The sequence below is a fragment of the Rattus norvegicus genome, chromosome 10, assembly GCF_036323735.1.
Source record: "Rattus norvegicus strain BN/NHsdMcwi chromosome 10, GRCr8, whole genome shotgun sequence".
NCBI lineage: Eukaryota > Metazoa > Chordata > Mammalia > Rodentia > Muridae > Rattus > Rattus norvegicus.
In genome coordinates this window covers 104,929,310-104,947,171 of record NC_086028.1, presented here as the reverse complement: position 1 = coordinate 104,947,171, position 17,862 = coordinate 104,929,310, and the positions used below count along the sequence as shown (strand labels likewise).

General features: G+C 52.6%; 1 protein-coding gene across 2 annotated transcripts in view; it reads left to right on the top strand.

The window, feature by feature from the left end:
* Positions 1–17,862, top strand: part of Tbc1d16 (TBC1 domain family, member 16) — an 85,727-nt gene that overhangs the window by 38,062 nt on the left and 29,803 nt on the right. The gene's annotated exons all lie outside the window — the stretch shown is intronic.

Genomic DNA, 17,862 nt, shown 5'->3' with positions numbered 1-17,862 from the left:
AAGCAAACGAAAGAAAGAGAAGCAGACTGGGAAGGAGGCTGCCTGCTAGCACGGCCCAGGTTCAATCCCCAACACCACCAAAAAAGGAACAAACAGAACGGTGGCGAAATACCCCCTCCCACGAGAGCCAGTGTGGGGGAGCAAGCCTATAATCCCGGCACCCAGGAGGCAGCCTGGGGGTGGGGAATCAGTAGTTAAAGCCCAGCCTGGGTTCATAATGAATTCCAGACCCCTGTTCCAAACAAATATGAAAAAAAAAAAGTAAGGAAAGAAGTGTGGAAAGAGAGAGGAAGAAGGGAGAAGTGGGGGAGGTGAGAGGGGTAAAAGGTGAGGGAGGGGAAGGGGTGGGGGAGGGGGAGCAGGAAGAAATAAAGAGGTGGAGAATGCTATTTACAAGGACTAAGAGCAGTGGTTCAACTGCCCTTGCACACCCACGTTCACAGCCACGTGGGTCACAAGAGGCAGAGGTAGAAGATCAGGTGATCCTGCAGAACAGTGGGCGGATCCATGACCTGGACTGTAGGGCCAGGGGTGGGGCTCAGTGGCAGAGCTTGTCTGACATGCCTGACAAGGCCCTGGGTTACGCACGCGCACACACACACACACACACACACACACACACACACACTCACTCACTATCCAGCCTCCTAGGGGAAGAGAGTTCTGACTGGGAGGACGCTGTGCTTAAGGTGGTAAATTTGTGTTTACAGAGGGAGGGTAAAGTCAGACTCACTTTACTCTGAGAGGAGCTGTAGACCCTCATCTGCCCCACACCTATTCCCAGTCCCCTGAGAATTGCCTTTCCCACCAAGGTCATCCCGGACCAACAATTACTCTTGAACCTTAAGCGTTGGGAAACCACACTGAAGCGATCCTGGCCTCCAGCCAAGGGCAGACCTAGCTCGTGCTTGGCACTGTGTTCAAAGGGAAAAGCTGATGGAGGTGGGCGTCCACTTGACCCACCACCGCCACACTGCATACCTGATGTGGGAGCGGAGCCATGGGTATAGCGTGTTCCCCTCTGGGTAACTTAGCTCTGAAAGCAGGTCCTTCCCTGGGGCCCACTAAGCTTTCAGAGCTCTAGCAGGTTAGGGAGAGCACTTTCTCAGTGCTTCGATGAGCTTAGAAAAATAGCCTCTCCCATCACCTTCTGAGACTGGAAATACGATCTAAGTTTTCTGGGTGTGGACAGTGGGCAGAAGGCCTGCACTGGGGGAGACAGCTCATGGGCCTGGGGCCCCAGTTCCTTCGAGTCTGACCTCTAGATCTCAGACACCCCACAGAGCAGATCTCTATTGCTTTGGGGATTCTGAATGGAATGATGGGGAGGACCACATGAGTCCCCTTCTATACCCTCTGCCTCAGTAATCTTTTTATACTCTCTGACGAGGCATGAGAGCAGACCTCAGCCCCTTTAAAGCTCCACAGTTCTGTTGGAAAGAAAGTACTTGTGTCTTGGTTCCTCAGCCGACCACCATGCTAGCAGACTGTGGGTCTGTGAGCCAGGGCTGCTGGAGAGGCCATATGGTCTGTAGGACCTTGGTGGTGACCAGGTTGGATGCAGTCATTGATGTCACAGTCCTGGCATGGTAGCCAATCATCTCCTCGACGTGACCCATCTCGTGTGTTTCCAAAGCCCGTGTGACAGTTTATCCACAGTGTGAGCCTTGTGTTTTGTAGGTGCAGGCTCCAGATCACCCCACACCTCTCTGTAAGGCCCTTGAAGCTTCTGGGAGAGCTCAGAGCCTTCACCTTAGTCCAGTTGGGTGAGACCTTGGCTGATTCAGCATATTGTCACTGACAAGAGCCGTCCTGTAGATGGCGCTCACAGAGACCTGCCCGTCGGCAGCCTGAGGAGAGCAGCCCACCCACACACAGGGTTAGCATAGTGTCCTCTGTGTCCTCGAAGATTCTGTGCCCTCCAATACAGCTGACCACAGATCAAAAATACCGGGAGGGGGGTGGTGGGGGAGGGAGAACGTGCTCATACCGAACACATGTGGACATTTTTCTTGTCACTGACCTCTAAGTGTGAAGACTGTTTACATGGCGTTTACACTGCATGGGGTGGTATTGGTAATCTATGGGTGATTGAAGGCACACAGGAGGGTGTGTGTGGGTTCTGGACATCACGGTGACATTCTGTATGAAAGACTTGAGCATGTGGGGAACCGATCCCCACAGAGGGGCGACTGTTTATAAAGCCCCCGTTCTTAGCAGCTCAGAGCACACCAGTTGAAGGTAAGAGCCCATGGGGAGCATGGGGAAGAGGCAAAGACTGCTTTTTATCGGCGGTCTCCCCACCTCACAGCAGGTCAGAGTGTCAGAGTGCAGCCTGGTGTTCACTTGGAGCATATTGCCTGTTTCCCTCACGGCGACGGCTGAGCAGCTGACTCAAACCCCACCCGGCTGCTCCACTGAAGTCTCTGTGTCACTAGAGCAGACCGTGTTAGGATGCTGCCCCTCAGCCAGCACCCCGGGGACCACTTGGCTTCAGATATTGAGTAATCCTGGGATCTCTGCTGATCGAAGGGCGGCTGACCCACTGGGGTCTTGCTGAGTCTGTGTCCTAGGTCACCCCCACCTGGTTGGTTCTTTCAGGGAAACTCTTCTCTTTCATTGGTGGAATGACTTCTCCTCGGCCACGGACTGAGGGTATTGGATCTTGAGGGGGTGGGGTCTCTTTCTCTCATGCACACATGCACTGTTCCAAGGAGAGAGAGAGAGAGAGAGAGAGAGAGAGAGAGAGAGAGAGAGAGAGAGAGAGAGAGAGAGCGCAAGAAGGAGACTTTCATCCACTGTTTTGAGACCCAATGACCTGATGACATGGATCAGTTTCTGCTTCCAAGCCCTTCAGAGACATTCCCCAAAGAACAGTCCCTAGGGTTCAGCCCTGACTCACAGTTCTCTATAGCAGATAAAGGAAAATATTTTCAGTGGGACCAGATTGGCTATAAGTGTGGCTGGAGCCAAGGAGCCCAGTCATTTTCATGGATGACTCACAGGGCCGAACTGTTTGTGCAATGTGTTGTTTTGGGGAGTGCATGAAAGACTCGGCAGACGCCTTCTTGCTGAGGGTCACAGGCTGGGGCTGAGGCCGGACAGCCACCTCCCTAGGAGGCACTGGGACAGGGCTCAAAATAAATAAAATTACTCACAAGTATGCATGGCCTCCTTCCCCTCCCCTTTCTGTATACACACACACACACACACACACACACACACATGCATGTACACACATACTCAAACACACACATGTACTCACACATGCATGCACACACATACTCAAACACACATAGACACACATACACACACATACACACACATAGTCACACATACATACAAATGCACACACATACACATACATACTCACAAATGCACACATACACACACATAGTCACACATGCACACATAATCCATACACATATACGTACTCACACATGCACACTCACACACATACATGTACTCACACATGTACACACACATACACACACATACACATACACATACATACACACATGCACACATAGTCACACATGCACATACACATAGTCACACATGCACACACATACTTGTACTCACACAGGCATCACACACACGCACACACACACATATACACATGGAGTTTTGAGGAAACTTAACAGCATTTTGTGCGAGGAGCTGGGAAGATGACTGTAAGGTGTTTGCCGCTTAAGAGTGAGGAACTGAGTTTGGATTCCCAGCACCCACATAAAAGCAGGGAGTGGTGACTCTGTAATCAGAGCTCTGGGCATACAGAGATAGGTAGGTCCCTGAGGCTTGCTGGCCACCGAGTCTAACTGAATGGGCAAGTTCCAGGTTCAGTGAGAAACTCTGTCTTAAACAAACAAACAAATAAACAAGGTGAATTGTGCTGAGAGACAGCTCAGTGGTGAAGAGCACTTACTGTTTTTGCAGAGGAATCCCCAGCACCAAGATTGGGCGGCTTGAAACTGCCTGTAACTCCATCTCCTGGGGAGCCGAAACCCTCTGCTGGTCTCCAAGGGCACATGCAGTCATGTGCATACACCCAGCACGGATACATCCACACAGTTAAAAAGAAAACAAAAACCTTTAAGTTAGCCATAAAAGAATAAGGTGAAGAGAAAGTGAGACGGAAGCCTTATGTCGACCTCTGACTACCATGCACGCACACGCACACGCACACACACACACACACACACACACACACACACACACATGTACTCACATACCACACCGCGGACACAGTGTTGTGTTTGATTATTTTTTTCCTAACCCTTGCTCGTGGTTGCCGGGAAATCTAGTTCTTCCAGATTTGAGATTCTCCCCTCCTGGTCTCCCACGGGCGGGAAGTCCTACTGCCTCGGGGCTGCCAAGCCACTGAGCCACCCCGTGCTCCTCCCCGTAGAGCAAACAAAGTTGTCTGTGTAATGCTCTATGAATGGCGAATGCTCTGTACCAACCTTCGGGTCTGCAACTGTGTATCCAGGAGCCTGAGCCCTGCGGAAACCTAACTGGCCTGAGCTTGGGTTCTTTCCCCCTGGGTGGTGGCCCTAGGAAGCTCTCAGACTCCTGCTCCTAGAGCCAGGCTGTGGCCATAGAGCTGAAAGGACAGGCCCCGCTCCTACAGCCTTTGCCCTCAAGAGTCGGGTTCTGCTTGAGAAATACCTAGTCATTTCTATTTTGTGTTTAAAAGAGTCATGCTTGGATTGGGGGTGTGGCCGAGTTGGTAACTTTCTAACCAAGCATTCAGGAAGTTCTGGGTTTCATCCTTCAAGCTATAGAAAACCTAGTGTGGGTTTGCACACCTGTATTCTGGCACTCAGGAGGGGGAAGATCAGGAGTTCAAGATTGTCCCTGGCTACATAGTGTCTTTGAAGCTAGCCTGGACTATGTGAGATCGGGTCTCAAACAACCAAACTGAAGCAAAGAAAAAAATCATCCTTAAAGTCCTTCTCATCCCCTGCTTCCCATCTCTGCATCCTTGAATGAATCTTCCCAGTAGCCGAGGTTGGGATCCTGGCCAGGAAGATGGCCCTGGCCAGCCACCAATTCTTCAGGAGGCAACTCCTCTGGGCAAGTCTCACTTCCTACCAACTCTTGATCTCTTGGCATCCCAAGTTTGGGACCTTTTTGTGAAAACATAGTGCATCCTGGGTCACCTCAGTAGCCACCTTGGGAAGAGAGACCAGTTGGTCAATACCAGAGAAGAAACCTCAAAGTCTAGCCCCTCTCACTGGTATGATATACTATGCCTCTCTCATTCTCCCACCACCACCTCCTAGCAGCAGGGAGCCCTGCCAGGTATATATATATTGCTATACCTTCCAAGACAGTGAGGCTTGCTGAACCCTCTCTGAGAACAGGGAACACACCAGCATACTCTCCGAGGTGGAAGCCTTGCTCCCACCATGGCGGCTCTGCCTTTGTCTACGGGGTCAGGTACATGGACCCTGGTTACCACAAGGGTGGACACACCCTTGCTATTCATCTTTCAAAAGCGAGGCTGACGGCAGCTTTGGCAAAATGGAGGTTTGCTTCCTCTATTGAAGGATCCTGGGGCAGGAAGGTGAGGTTACATTGTTTCTCTGCAGAGGACCTGGGGTTGGGGGTGGGGGTGCAACCGGCATGGTGGCACTGATTATGAGGGCTGAGAACTTTGCTCCAGTGCCTCTGCTCCTGTTGGGTTTCTGTCTCAGCAATGATCCTAGACTGGCCGGCGTTGATGGAGCAAGTATTGACTTGCTATGAAGACCATTACGTCTGAATACCCTAGAAATAAAATCTGGGAACCGTGAACAAAGCCCAGGTTCTTGGCTCTGAGCTAGGGGGATCTGGAGTAGACAGCACCTACCTTGGCCACATCCTGCCTCCCGTGCACGGGGACTGCACCCTAATTGGCACAGCAGTGATGTATGCGAGGGCTAATCAAAGCTTTTTATCCTCTGATTATCTTTCTCTGTGACGGATGGCAGGCTCCGGCACAGTCGAAATAGAAGCGGATTCAGCTGAATGTTTCAGAGAATTCAGCAGTTCCAGGGAGCAAGGGAACCTGTCCTGCCACTGCCTGCAAAGAGTTTCACTGGGGAAAATTATTTTTTTTTGGTAACCTTTTTGCTTTCTTATTTAAATTAAGCTTTGACAAGCAAGTTTGGCAGTGGTGGAGGGCACCTAATTTGGTCCCCCTTGACCTCAGCAGCCTTGATTGACAGTTTGTTGTCAGACTGGAAGTTGCACGGGGAAGGTGGGAGCAGGCAGAACAAATGCCCCCGGACAGCTCGGGGTCCCCCAGGACCCAGGCAGAGCCGGGGAGAGCATGCAATTAGAGAGGTCTTCACAGGAAAGTTAATTAGATACTAAATAGCATTTAGCACAGTTTACAGCAGAAAAGCATGTTTGAGGGGGGAATGGAGGTCAATGGAAAGATGGCTTCCGCAAAGCAGTCAACACTGGTCTGCTGGCATCATAGCCAGAGCTTGCTCCCAAGGCTGGGGTGGGTGTTCCTCAGCAGGGAGAAGGGAAGGTACGCACCTGTCACACGAGACAGACTGATCTACGGCACTAGGAACTGTCCCCGTCGCTTCCTGGAACCAGGGTGGAGACATCAACTATGCCTTTCCTTCCTGGGAACTGTGTTTATAGTGGGTGGGATAGCACCCCTCCCAAATGCACAGGCACCCAGAACCTCTGAGTGTGACCACCTTTTGAAATAGGAGCTTTGCTGATCTGGTCAAAGCAGTGGGAAGATGAGGTCATCCTGGACGGAAGTGGACCTGGGCCCAGAGTTTATGCTCACAGGATGCAAACAGGCACGCAGACTTAGGGAGGCTTGAAAATGGGGGCCCTGCCCTGGAAGCTAAGGAGCACCTGAGAATTGCCTGTAAGCACCAGGAAGCTGAGGTAGCAGGAAGGGCCTTCAGAGGCATCCTGATACTTGGGCTGTTGTCTTTTGTTAGGGTGACCCAAAGGAAATACCATGTCACTGCCACAATGCTTTGCTCAGCATCTGAAGCCAGAATGTACTGAAGGTCTAGAGGAAGCCAGGTTGGGCAGCTGGTGGGGCATATTGGGCTATTGAGCCTGATTTTACTTTGTTAAAAATAAGGTGGTAGGGCCAGGAGAGCTGTTCAGTGAGTAGAGAGCTTGCCTACCGTGTGTGCAGACCCCGGTTCCAGCCCCAACAGTACAAAAAACAGACCAGGTGAGGTGGTGCATACCGGCAGTCCCAGTACACATGGGGACCAGAGGTCAGGGCCAGGCTACATGCTACATGATATTGGTTGGGCTTTCATACGGTTGTGGGTTGATGGCTTGAGTGTGTGTGTGTGTGTGTGTGTGTGTGTGTGTGTGTGTGTGTTAGATAATATACGTATATGTATGTATTGCATGTGCTCTGTGTGGTATGTGTATAGATGTGTATGTGGTATGCAGTATATGAGTCTATATGTACTTGCGTGTGCACAGACATGTACACGCAAGTGTGTGTGAGGCCAGAGGTCCATACCTCTGTCTTTGTATGCTCTGCACACTATGAGACAAGGTCTCTCACTGAACGTGAAGCTTGACAGTTTGGCTAAGCTGCCAGTGTGCTCAGGGATCGTCCTGTCTCCACGACTACTCAAGGCTGGAGCGCGTGTGGCCGTGTCCGCCGTGCCTTTTCCCTGGACTCGGAGGCTCAAAACTCCGGCTCTGCTGCTCTCCCAGCATTTTATTGATTTAGCAACTCCCGTGTCTCCATCTTATTTGTAAAGACGGGGTCTCCCACTGAACCTGGAGTTCACGGTCAGCCCCAGGACCCTTCTGTGCCTTTGTGATAAACGTCCTGTCGTTTTACATGGGGGCCAGGGGTCAAAGTGCAGAATCTCCTGCTCAGGTGCTAACTGAGCCACCTCCCCAGCCCGTGTGTGTGTGTGTGTGTGTGTGTGTGTGTGTTGTACACTGTGATACTTATTTTTTTTAAAGATTTATTTATTTTTATTTATACAAGTACACTGCAGCTGTCTTCAGACACAGAAAAGGGCATTGGATCCCATTACCGATGGCTGTGAGCCACCATGTGGGGGCTGGGGAATTGAACTCAGGACCTGTGGAAGAGCAGTTAGTGCTCTTAACCGCTGAGCCATCTCTCCAGCCCTCTGTGATAATTTTTACACAGGTGTTTGTTGCACAAGGACATGAACAGTCCCTCTGTGTCTGGGCCCATGGCACCTGGATCCCACAACGCCCCAGCCCCATGAGCATGCCCAGTGTTTTATTTATAGTGACTGTACCCCTCCCCCCCATGCCATTTGCCTCCTCCCTCGCTATCTTTTCTCGGGTCTGCAGAACATCTTGCCGTGTGGTGTTCCACTTGACCACACCCCTTCTGTGGGCACCCGGTTGCTTTCAGTTCTTTGCTTGTCTTTAATAGCCATGTCTGTGTTGAAGCTTGCCCACAGGTAAGATTCTTCCTCTGGTGGTTTCCAGAGACGCAGGCCAGGGCAGGGCACTTCCAGCCTGAGACGGTTGCCAGGTAACTAAGCAGTTTGAGCTCTGGATGTGGAGAAGCGCAGATGTGCGCGATGATATGACAGCCGCACACCCACACGCGCACAGCCTGTGAACGTATCCAAAGCTTTGATAGATAACTTCACACAGAGGCACACACAAGCTCCTGTGCACACACAGGGTCTGTCTGTCTCTCTGTCTGTCTACCTGACTGTCTGTCTGTCTGTCTTTCTGTTAGCCTCTCTGTCTGTCTGTCTACCCGACTGACTGACTAGCTGTCTGTCTGCCTGTCTGTCTACCTGACTGACTGTCTGTCTGTCTGTCTGTCTGTCTGTCTGTCTGTCTTCATGCAGCCACGACCACACACCCCAGGCATCTGTGCTACGGGAAAGTGTCTTGGGGGGCACCGTCTGCTGTAGAGGCAGCATCCTGGATATGCTGGCTGAGGCAATCCCATGGTGATACCGTGAGATGCTGTCTTACATGTGTGTGCGTTCAAGCATGTGTGTTAGGCTTGTATGTCCCGCAGAGTCACATGCCTCCTGCTGCTGGAGATGTGTTACAAGGGTGAGGCCCAATTGGGCCAAACCTAGTGATGAAAAGACAGGAGTCAGTGAGCTCTGGGCCCCACACTCTCAAGTGTCTGTCTAGGTGACTGAGCGTAGAGAGCCTGTTAGAGCTGAGAAGGATGACCCTTGGAGGTGTGGCTGCAGCATGTCTCTCAGGGCCAGGAACCCCCATTTGTTGGTAGACGCTCAGCATTGGCTGTTGCTTACCCTTGCTAAGATAGCGGGTGGAAGTTATCCATGCGTCCTCATCTGCTTTTGAACCGGTCTTGCTACAGCTCATACTCTCAAACTCACAAATCTCCTGCCTCCGTCCCTCCAGTGTGGAAGTGACACGTGGTACCCTGGGTTCTTTTGCATTTCTTTACCACCGATGGCTCTGTATGGCCCCTTTGCTTCTCAATTGCTGTCTTCCTTGGGGACATTTGTGTGCAAGAAAGACGTGCTAACCTTGCCCTGGCACCCAGTGCTAACCCTGGCACAGAGCTGCTTCTCTGTGTGCACTCCAGGGACGCTCTGAGTGGAATGGCCCATGAGCCAGCTTTCTGGGAACCATCCTGGCTGTCACACAGCCGTTTTTCTCTAAGAATGTTCTATTAGGGCGGTCCCTTTCTTGGTTGCTTCTAAATGCTCTGAGCCAAGCCAGGCAGTGTCTCAGTGCCTAGAGACTGTGTCAGTCCTGACACCAGCCCAGGGGGTGTTGAGATGAGGGTGGGGGAAGACAGGAGGAGGGAGAAAAGATTCCTGAGTGGGGTCTCTTCTCATGTCCTTCATGCGTATATGGTCTATAAAAAATTCAACTTGCCCGTTCAAGTGTGTGAGTGGATTTGAAAAGGGCTTGAACTGGGCACAGTGACACTCGTATGATCTGAGCTTCTTGGGAGGTATAGCAGGAAGACTGCAGGTTTGAATCCTAAGTTACATGGGGAGTTTGAGGCTAGCCCAGAAAACGTACTGAGACATCAGAACTTTTAAAATAAAAATAACCTTTACATTTTGTATTTTTATACATAGTGTTAGGGGTCAGCCATTTTTTTTTTTTCGGAGCTGGGGACTGAACCCAGGGCCTTGCGCTCGCTAGGCAAGCGCTCTACCGCTGAGCTAAATCCCCAACCCCAAAAATAACCTTTAAAAGGAAGTGGAGGGGTTGGGGATTTAGCTCAGTGGTAGAGCATTTGCCTAGGAAGCACAAGGCCCTGGGTTCGGTCCCCAGCTCCGAAAAAAAGAACCAAAAAAAAAAAAAAAAAAGGAAGTGGAGGTAGGGGGCTAGGAGGATAGCCCAGAAGTTGAGGACTTGCCTGGGGTGGTAGTTGGAGAGTGGCCCACATAGGTTCCAACGGGTGAATGCCTGGACCCCAGTTGATGGAATTGTTTGGGAAGGATTTGAAGGTGTGGCCTTGTTGCAAGGAGGAGTGTCAACGAGGGCAGGATTTGAGGTTTCAAGGCTGCCACCATTCCCCACGTGCCCTCTGCCTCCTGCTTGTGGGTCAGTGTGAACCTGCAGCTGTCCATGTGGTGTTCGGTGTGAGCCTGTAGGTGTCCCTGCAAGTCGGTGTGAACCTTCTTCCTTTCATAAGCTGCTTTTGACCTTAGTGTTTTATCACAGCAATAGAAGCTCTAAGGCATCTGGTAACGCCCTGGCTCCATCTCCAGTACTGCATAAGAAAGGGGTGGGGTGGAGGGAAGGAAGAAAGAAGGGACAGAAACAAACAGCTGATGACCCATCTGGAAGACAGAGGAACCTGGGGAGACTGCTGGCACTTCAGGGATGGATGTGGCAGCCCCTACATTTATTCAAGGTCAACTCTCAGGGTCCATTTGGGTCCTAGCAGGGGTGTCGTTGGAGAGACAAGTTATGTTGAGATGAGCCAGCGAGACCTTGCTGTCTGAGCCCTGGAAGACCCTGGAGGTGATTCTGGCAAACCCAAACTAGCCAAGGAGTGTCTCAGAGCCCTGATGCCCAGAACCCCGAAGGTTCTGGTTTCTAGTCTCGCTTTCTTCCTCTGAGAAGGAGTCCACCCTAGTTCTTCCCCTCATTTGGACAGATGAGTTCAGTCTGGTGATCTTTAGGTCCTTGAGCACCTGCAGGTTCTAGGACCACGAGCTCTTTATTTGAACAAACCTCGGTCGCCAGCCCTCAGTCACGTGTATCTTACACTCAGAATGGGCTTTTCCCTGAGACCCTCTTCCCGCTGCCTTCTGGGAAGGAGGGCTCTGCCCACCCTGCAGGATCGTTAGGAAGTCTGGCTGTGGATGAGGGGGTGGGGCGGAATTTGGGCTGAACACCTGAAAAAGAGTTCATGAAATTTAATCAGTGCCTAAGGGGAACACCTAAATTTAGTCAAATTATTATTAGTATTCATTCCATTTTTAAATTGCCTAGGGGAACGTCACAAAAAGTTGGGGAACTACCAGCCTGGGTGGTGATTAGTCGTTTCTGCGAAGCAGCAGAACCCCAAGAGGCTGTAGAGATTCCCCAGGAGCCTCGAGGCCGAAGTCACTGACACGGGGAACTCACTCTCTCAACTATGTGGCCCAGGTCTGGGGAGACACAGGAGCCCCGTGCAGGGCAGGTAGGCAGAACACAGTGACCTGTGAGCCATTCATAACCCTGGCCTTCCCTGGTGGGATGTGGTGGGCTTTACTGCCGCTAGGTATACCAGCCTTGGTGGGCCCCTTGCTGTGTGTGAAGACAGGACTAGGGTCCTCTTCTTCTGAGTGAGACTGTGATTTGGGACTAACCATCATCCAGGGCCTACTATTCCTGATGTTGTCAGGGAGCCCTGGGCCTCTGGGTAATTGCCGAGTTTGAGGCCCTGCAAGAATTAAGGGACATCATGCGGTGGCTCATGTGGAATATCAGTCTTCTTTCTGTCCTGCCCCCTCCTCCTCCCCTCGCCCCTGGCATGTGTCATGTGCCAGCCAAGCCTTGACAGATGCAAGGCATCATGATAGTGACCTGAGGGTGCCACTAACTCAGAGCACGCAGTCTCCCAGCATCCTCCTGTGTTCTTGACGTTCAGTGGCTGGTCAGCACCTGGTGTCACCAGGGCTGCTTCATCCTCCGCTTACTCAAGCACTGACTCACTAGAAAATGTGCCTCCCCCCCACCCCATGTTACGTAAAATGTCCTTGGTCTCGGTGTGAACACCTGGGCTGTGCACACGCAGCTCACGAGAGCACGTTGGTTCTGAGATAAATGCTTGCCCGTTGTTAATTGCTGTAAAATGGGGCGTTTTTAGTTTGTGTGGGGTAGGGGGTGTACATGCGGCAGACACACAGACACACAGACACACAGAGGTCAGAGGACAGATGCAGGGAGTCGGTTCTTGCCTTCTACCGTGTGGGCTCTGGCGTCAGAGCGCAGGTATTGGGCTGGGTGGTGAGCACCTTCACGCACAGACTCACCAGCCTGGTTTTCACTGGTTTTGAGCTCAGGGTGCTGCTGCCATGTTGTCTGCAAGTCAGCATATTCCAACCACCCAGCGCAGGAGCGGTGGGGACAGTCTCCAGACCAAGCGGGCTATTAATTATTTTGCTTTATTTATTAGACGCACTGGCGTCTCTTACCCTCGGAGCATATTTGCAAATGCCTTAAGGGAAAAGGAAAAGCAAATGACTCCTGCCGCACTGGTCTCCGGCCGGTAATGAATGACACCGGTTAATAGCGATGACAGCGTCTCCTACGGGTGACGGGACCTGCAGTGACACGTGCGACACACAGACCAGAGGTACACTGGATACGTTGAGCGAAATGTTTCTTAATTTTCCTGGGAAAGGGGCGAGGTCACTCAACCGGACTATGGAAAGATTTAAATAAAAATGGCACCCGAGAGACTGGCGTTTTTCTCTCCCCTCCACTGCAGACGAAGGCACAGCCCTCCCTCCATTCACTCACCCACCCGACAGCGGGGGCTGGCAAGGAGAAGGCAGGCAGGCCTGGTTATCTTTTCCTAAACGGTGTGGGTAATAAACCTGAGTGATGTGCCTGTCTCTCCCTGTCTGTGATTTACACCTTTCATAATTAGCCCTGCGTGCGCCCACGTGGTGTCACGGTAATCGCCGGAGCCAGGATGGTGTTCTGCTGGCGGCGGAGCGGCAGCCTCATTCCCAGAGTGCGACATCCTGTAAGGAGCCATGATTTATTTCCACCCTGAACACCCCCAACCCCCCGCCGCCTGCCGTCTGGGATAGCCAGGTTGGCTCTCTAGGCTGGACCGGGGAAGGGTCTAAGGGCCGAAATGGCAGAATCAGGCCAGCCTCCCGAAGATTGCTCCCTGTCTCCACTTGTCAGAAATGACATCGCAAGCCGAGTGGCACAGGGCTCCCTTGGGACTTCCTAGCACGGAGGCCCCGGGATGCATGAAACCCACATGGCAGCAGACGTTCGCTGCTCTGACCTGCCGTCCTGGGAGCTGCATTAATTGTTCTCCTGGGCATGGCTGGCTGAGCGCTCAGGAGCCTCCAGAGTGAGGGACTGGTCAGCAAAAAGCTGCAGGGCCCTGCCTGGGTGGATGGATTGATCCAGTGCGCGCGCTCGCGCTCTCTCTCTCTCTCTCTCTCTCTCTCTCTCTCTCTCTCTCTCTCTTTCTCTCTGTGTGTGTGTGTGACTGCACACGTGTGTGATGTTAATTATGGCTGACAGTCCTTCGGAACGGTTAGCTTAGCTTAGCTTTGTGTGCGTTTTAGAGACCGTTAGAGCCTAGAGCCTAGAGCCTAACAGGGCCATAGAGCTGTCAAACTTGCCACCCCATCCCCATGTCACTAAAAGATCAACCCTTCTCTCTGTGTCCCCCGCCCCTGTGCCAGGCTTTGATGTTGAAGATGCCATCCTGGCCTGGGGGGAGCAGGACCCCTCAGTAGATGGCAGAGGTGCTAGGAAGGTGTCAAAGTTAGAGTGAGAAGCCTCCTTTCCAGGGGACGGACCCCCCACCCCTCCAAGGTTGAAGGCTCAATGTCAGCTCAAGGCATCCTAACCAGCTCCACCCATCCCAGCCTCTTCTGGTTGATGCCTGTCCATGGAACACACTAGGGACTGTCTCCCAGGACCCAGGGCTTGGTGCCTTCCCCTGGTAAAGAAGGTGTCACAGAAGTCAAAAGTGCAGGCCGAACGTCAGAGAAGTTTGTAGTATGGGACGCGTTGAGGCCAGGCTGTGCACGTTGGGAAGAAGTAAGAGCTGCGGGGAGGGGCAGAAGACTCCAGCAGGTGGATCTTCGAGAGTGAATTTGTCAGCAGCGAAAACACCAGGGCTGCTGAGCATGGTGGAACATGTCCTTAGTCCCAGTGGTCAGGAGGCAGAGGTGGGAACACCACAAGTTCAAGGCCAGCCTGAGCTATATTAGACCCCTGTCTTAAAAAGTGGGTATGGCCTGGCAAGATGGCTCAAAGGTTAAGTCATCTTGAGAGAACCGAATTCTATTCCCAGCACCCGAGTGGCGGCTCACAACTGTCCATAGCTCCAGTTCCAGGGGCTCTGACTTCCTGCTCTGGCCTCCGTCGGCACCAGGAGCACATGTGGTGTTATGTATGAAACTCAGAGGTTATCCACACACATATACATAAAAGTTAAAATAATTACTTTAAAAAAGCACTCTTGGATTGAATACTGGGTTTTCTTTTTCCCTTCTTCTGGGGACCCTCTGGCTTTTGTCCCTCTTTCTCGGCAGCCGGGCCATCAGCTGATGGGTTAGAATGCCAAAGGAAGGGATTAAGTAAAACTCCAACCATCTCCCTGCCTCACTGGCTTACCTTTGGAGGGGCGATCTGTGGTCCAGTGGGTCCCCAAGTTTGACTCTGGGGTGCCGTTCCATCTAGCCTCAGTCTGTACAGTCTCCGTTAGACGTTTCTAAGCTGGTGTTTCCATGGGATGGAAACTCATGCCCATCAGGAAGACGGTGAGCACACGAGGCTGCTTGCTCTCCTCAGGGCTTCTATCTCTGTGATAAACACCATAGCCAAGAGCAGCCGGGAGCGGAGAGGGTTCTCCTGGCTTCTTTCACAGCACTGTCCGTCCCAGAGGGAAGTCAGGACAGGAGCCCAAGGAGGTGGGAACTAAAGCAGGAGCCATGGAGGAGTGCTGCTACCGATTGGCTCCCCGTGGCACACTCAACACTATGCAACCCACCCGCCCAGGGGTGGCCCAGGCCACAGCGGGCTGAGCCCTTCCACGGCAACCATTAATCAAGAGAACGCCTCATGCAGGTCTGCTCACAAGCCAGTCTGGAGGGGGAGTTTTCACCCGTGAGGTTCCCTCTTCCCAAATAATTAGATTGGATCTGGCCAACATAAAACTTGCCAAGACGCCATTGCCCATCTCGGGGGGGTGGGGGGGACGACTAAGCTGCCCGCATTCCTCGTTGCTGTGAGCCCACCTCCCTGCCTCCTTTTGTCTTCCGGGCTCTTCTTCCTAATGTTTTCCTCCGCTCCCTGCATGGCTGCACCATGAGACACCACCAAAGGAAGCTCCTCCACCATCACAAGGTGGGAGCCAGAGCCTCAGTTTCCCCATCCGATGCAGGAGTGGGACAAGCCTGAGAAAACGCTATTGTGTGAGAGTAAGGTCAACGCTGAGGGCTGCCAGGGTGGGTCGGCCATGTGCTGGCACTACACACTGGCCCTCCATGCTTTTGTCTGGCTGTCATCTTGGGAAAGGTTGTAAAAAGGCCATTCTGGGAGCCAAGTAGCCACTGGCTCAGCCACTCTGAATCCCAGAAGTCCCTCCAGGTCTCCACTCAGTTCCTGACAGCCCCATGCTGAACCTGTGGTCCCCGAGAGTAGACTCGGTGTGGCGGCAACTGTGTCTGTGCCCAGGGTTGCAGTGGGAGCTCCTGGGTAGCTTGGGACAGGTTTAGGGACACTGGGGGGCCTCGTGCCAGGAACAGTCAGTTACATATCAGGCTGAAAAGGAAGCCTTTGTCTTCCATACTTCCTGGTGGACTCACCCCTCCCTCTGGCCCCTCCGCTCCCCATCAATGTCTTCCATTGATCCTTTGAAATCAGGGGCTGCAACTTCAGAGAACATTCCAGTTGCTTCCGCTCTCGCTCTTTTAAGCGATCCTTTTGTCTCATCCATCAGAGGCTCCTCACGGGGCTTAAAGAACACCTGGTTGGGTCGGGTGCCCCTTTCATAGGCCACTTGGAAGATAGGGCTTCTAGAGAGGACACGGCAGCCCAGAGCTCCACCACCGGGAGCTCATGCACGCAGCCCAGGGAGATCCCACCAAGAGCTCAGGATCCTGGTGGAGGCTGAGTTTTCCGGGTGTGTGGGGCCTTCTGGGTAGTGAAGCCAGTAGCTAGCTCTTCTCTCTCCCGCTGTTGGTGGGGAATGCACAGGGCCCCAGGGGCAGAGCAGACCAGCTTCTCCCATGAGCTTCCTATGCCCAAAACGTGGGTGCCTTGGGCGGTGCCCCCAGTATGTGCAGGTTTTCCCGTCCAGGCCGAACCGGGAATTTGATAGGAAGAGAGCTTCAAAGGCTCACGGAAGAGAAGGTCACCAGCCTTCCTCCCACAGCCTGGAGTGATTCTGAAGGTGTGCCGTAAACTTACTGTCATCTTCCCGCTAACGCAAGCAGCAATCTGTATTGCCTGAGTAACAGACCCACACCGCCGTTCTTTTTTTTTTTTTTTTTTTTTTTTTGGTTCTTTTTTTCGGAGCTGGGGACCGAACCCAGGGCCTTGTGCTTCCTAGGCAAGCACTCTACCACTGAGCTAAATCCCCAACCCCCACGCCACCTCCGTTCTTTACAGCCAGCTCCACTGCTATCCCTAGAGCATTATCTTCCCAAACTGAAACTCAACCCCACTGAACAATCACCCATCCTCCCTGGCCCAGGCCCTGGCAGCCCCCGACTCTGTTTTCTCTCTCTCTCTAGGGGCTTCCCGTCAGTGGGACTGTGGTGTGTACGTGTGTGTTTGTCATGTGTGTAGTGTTTGTGTGTCGTTATCATCATGCCGGGTCTGGCGTCGTTGACCGTGTGGTGCGTCCATGTCACCGCCAAGCCTAGGAACTTTCTCCCTTTTGAGACTGAGCGATGTTGGTGTAGGTAAACCGCGGTAATTACTCCTCCCATCTCTGTGAATAAGCATCTGACAGAATCACTTAAGAGGAGAAGGGTGTGTTTGCAGGGACAGTCCATCACAGCCGGGAAGTCATGGCAGTGGAGCGTGAGGCTGACTGCTCACGCTGTGTTCGCGGTCAGGAAACAGACAGAGAAGAAGGCAGGGGTGTGGGGAGGGATGCGGGGTGTGGGGCAGGTTTAAGTCTCGAGCGTGTATTGTTGGCACAAGCATGTCAGGACCCTGGTGTCTCAGAACAGCAACAGTTTCCCCTGGTCCAAGTCGGGATGTTGACTGTGTGTGGAAAATGTCAACCACGGTTTTCTCCTTCCCCGAGGACTAGCCTGAGACTGCTCCCCTAACCTGTCCGCTGGTTTCTGCTGGATGTAAACTTGCTGAGTTTCCCTGCGTCTCTGTCGGGGGGGGGGGGCAACCCCCGCCCCCCCCCCCCCCCCCCCGCCAACCCCATCCCAGCTTTATTGTACCTGTCTGGGACTGTCCTCATTTCCTGTCACTCTCAGATGTGGGACGGTGTTCCCCATTGGCGATTGTCGTTAGCTTGGTGGCGGTTGTCGGGGAGCACAGAGAGGCCTTCTATGAGAGACTTCGGCTCTGTAGGCGAAGGCCTTCTCTGTGCTCCCCACCGTGGCTCTTGTTAAGAGAGACAGTCCTTAGTTCCAAACTGTTTACTGATTGATCATTGTGGAAAATGGGAGCATACCACCTCCTCAGGGTGGAACAGAGATTAAATGT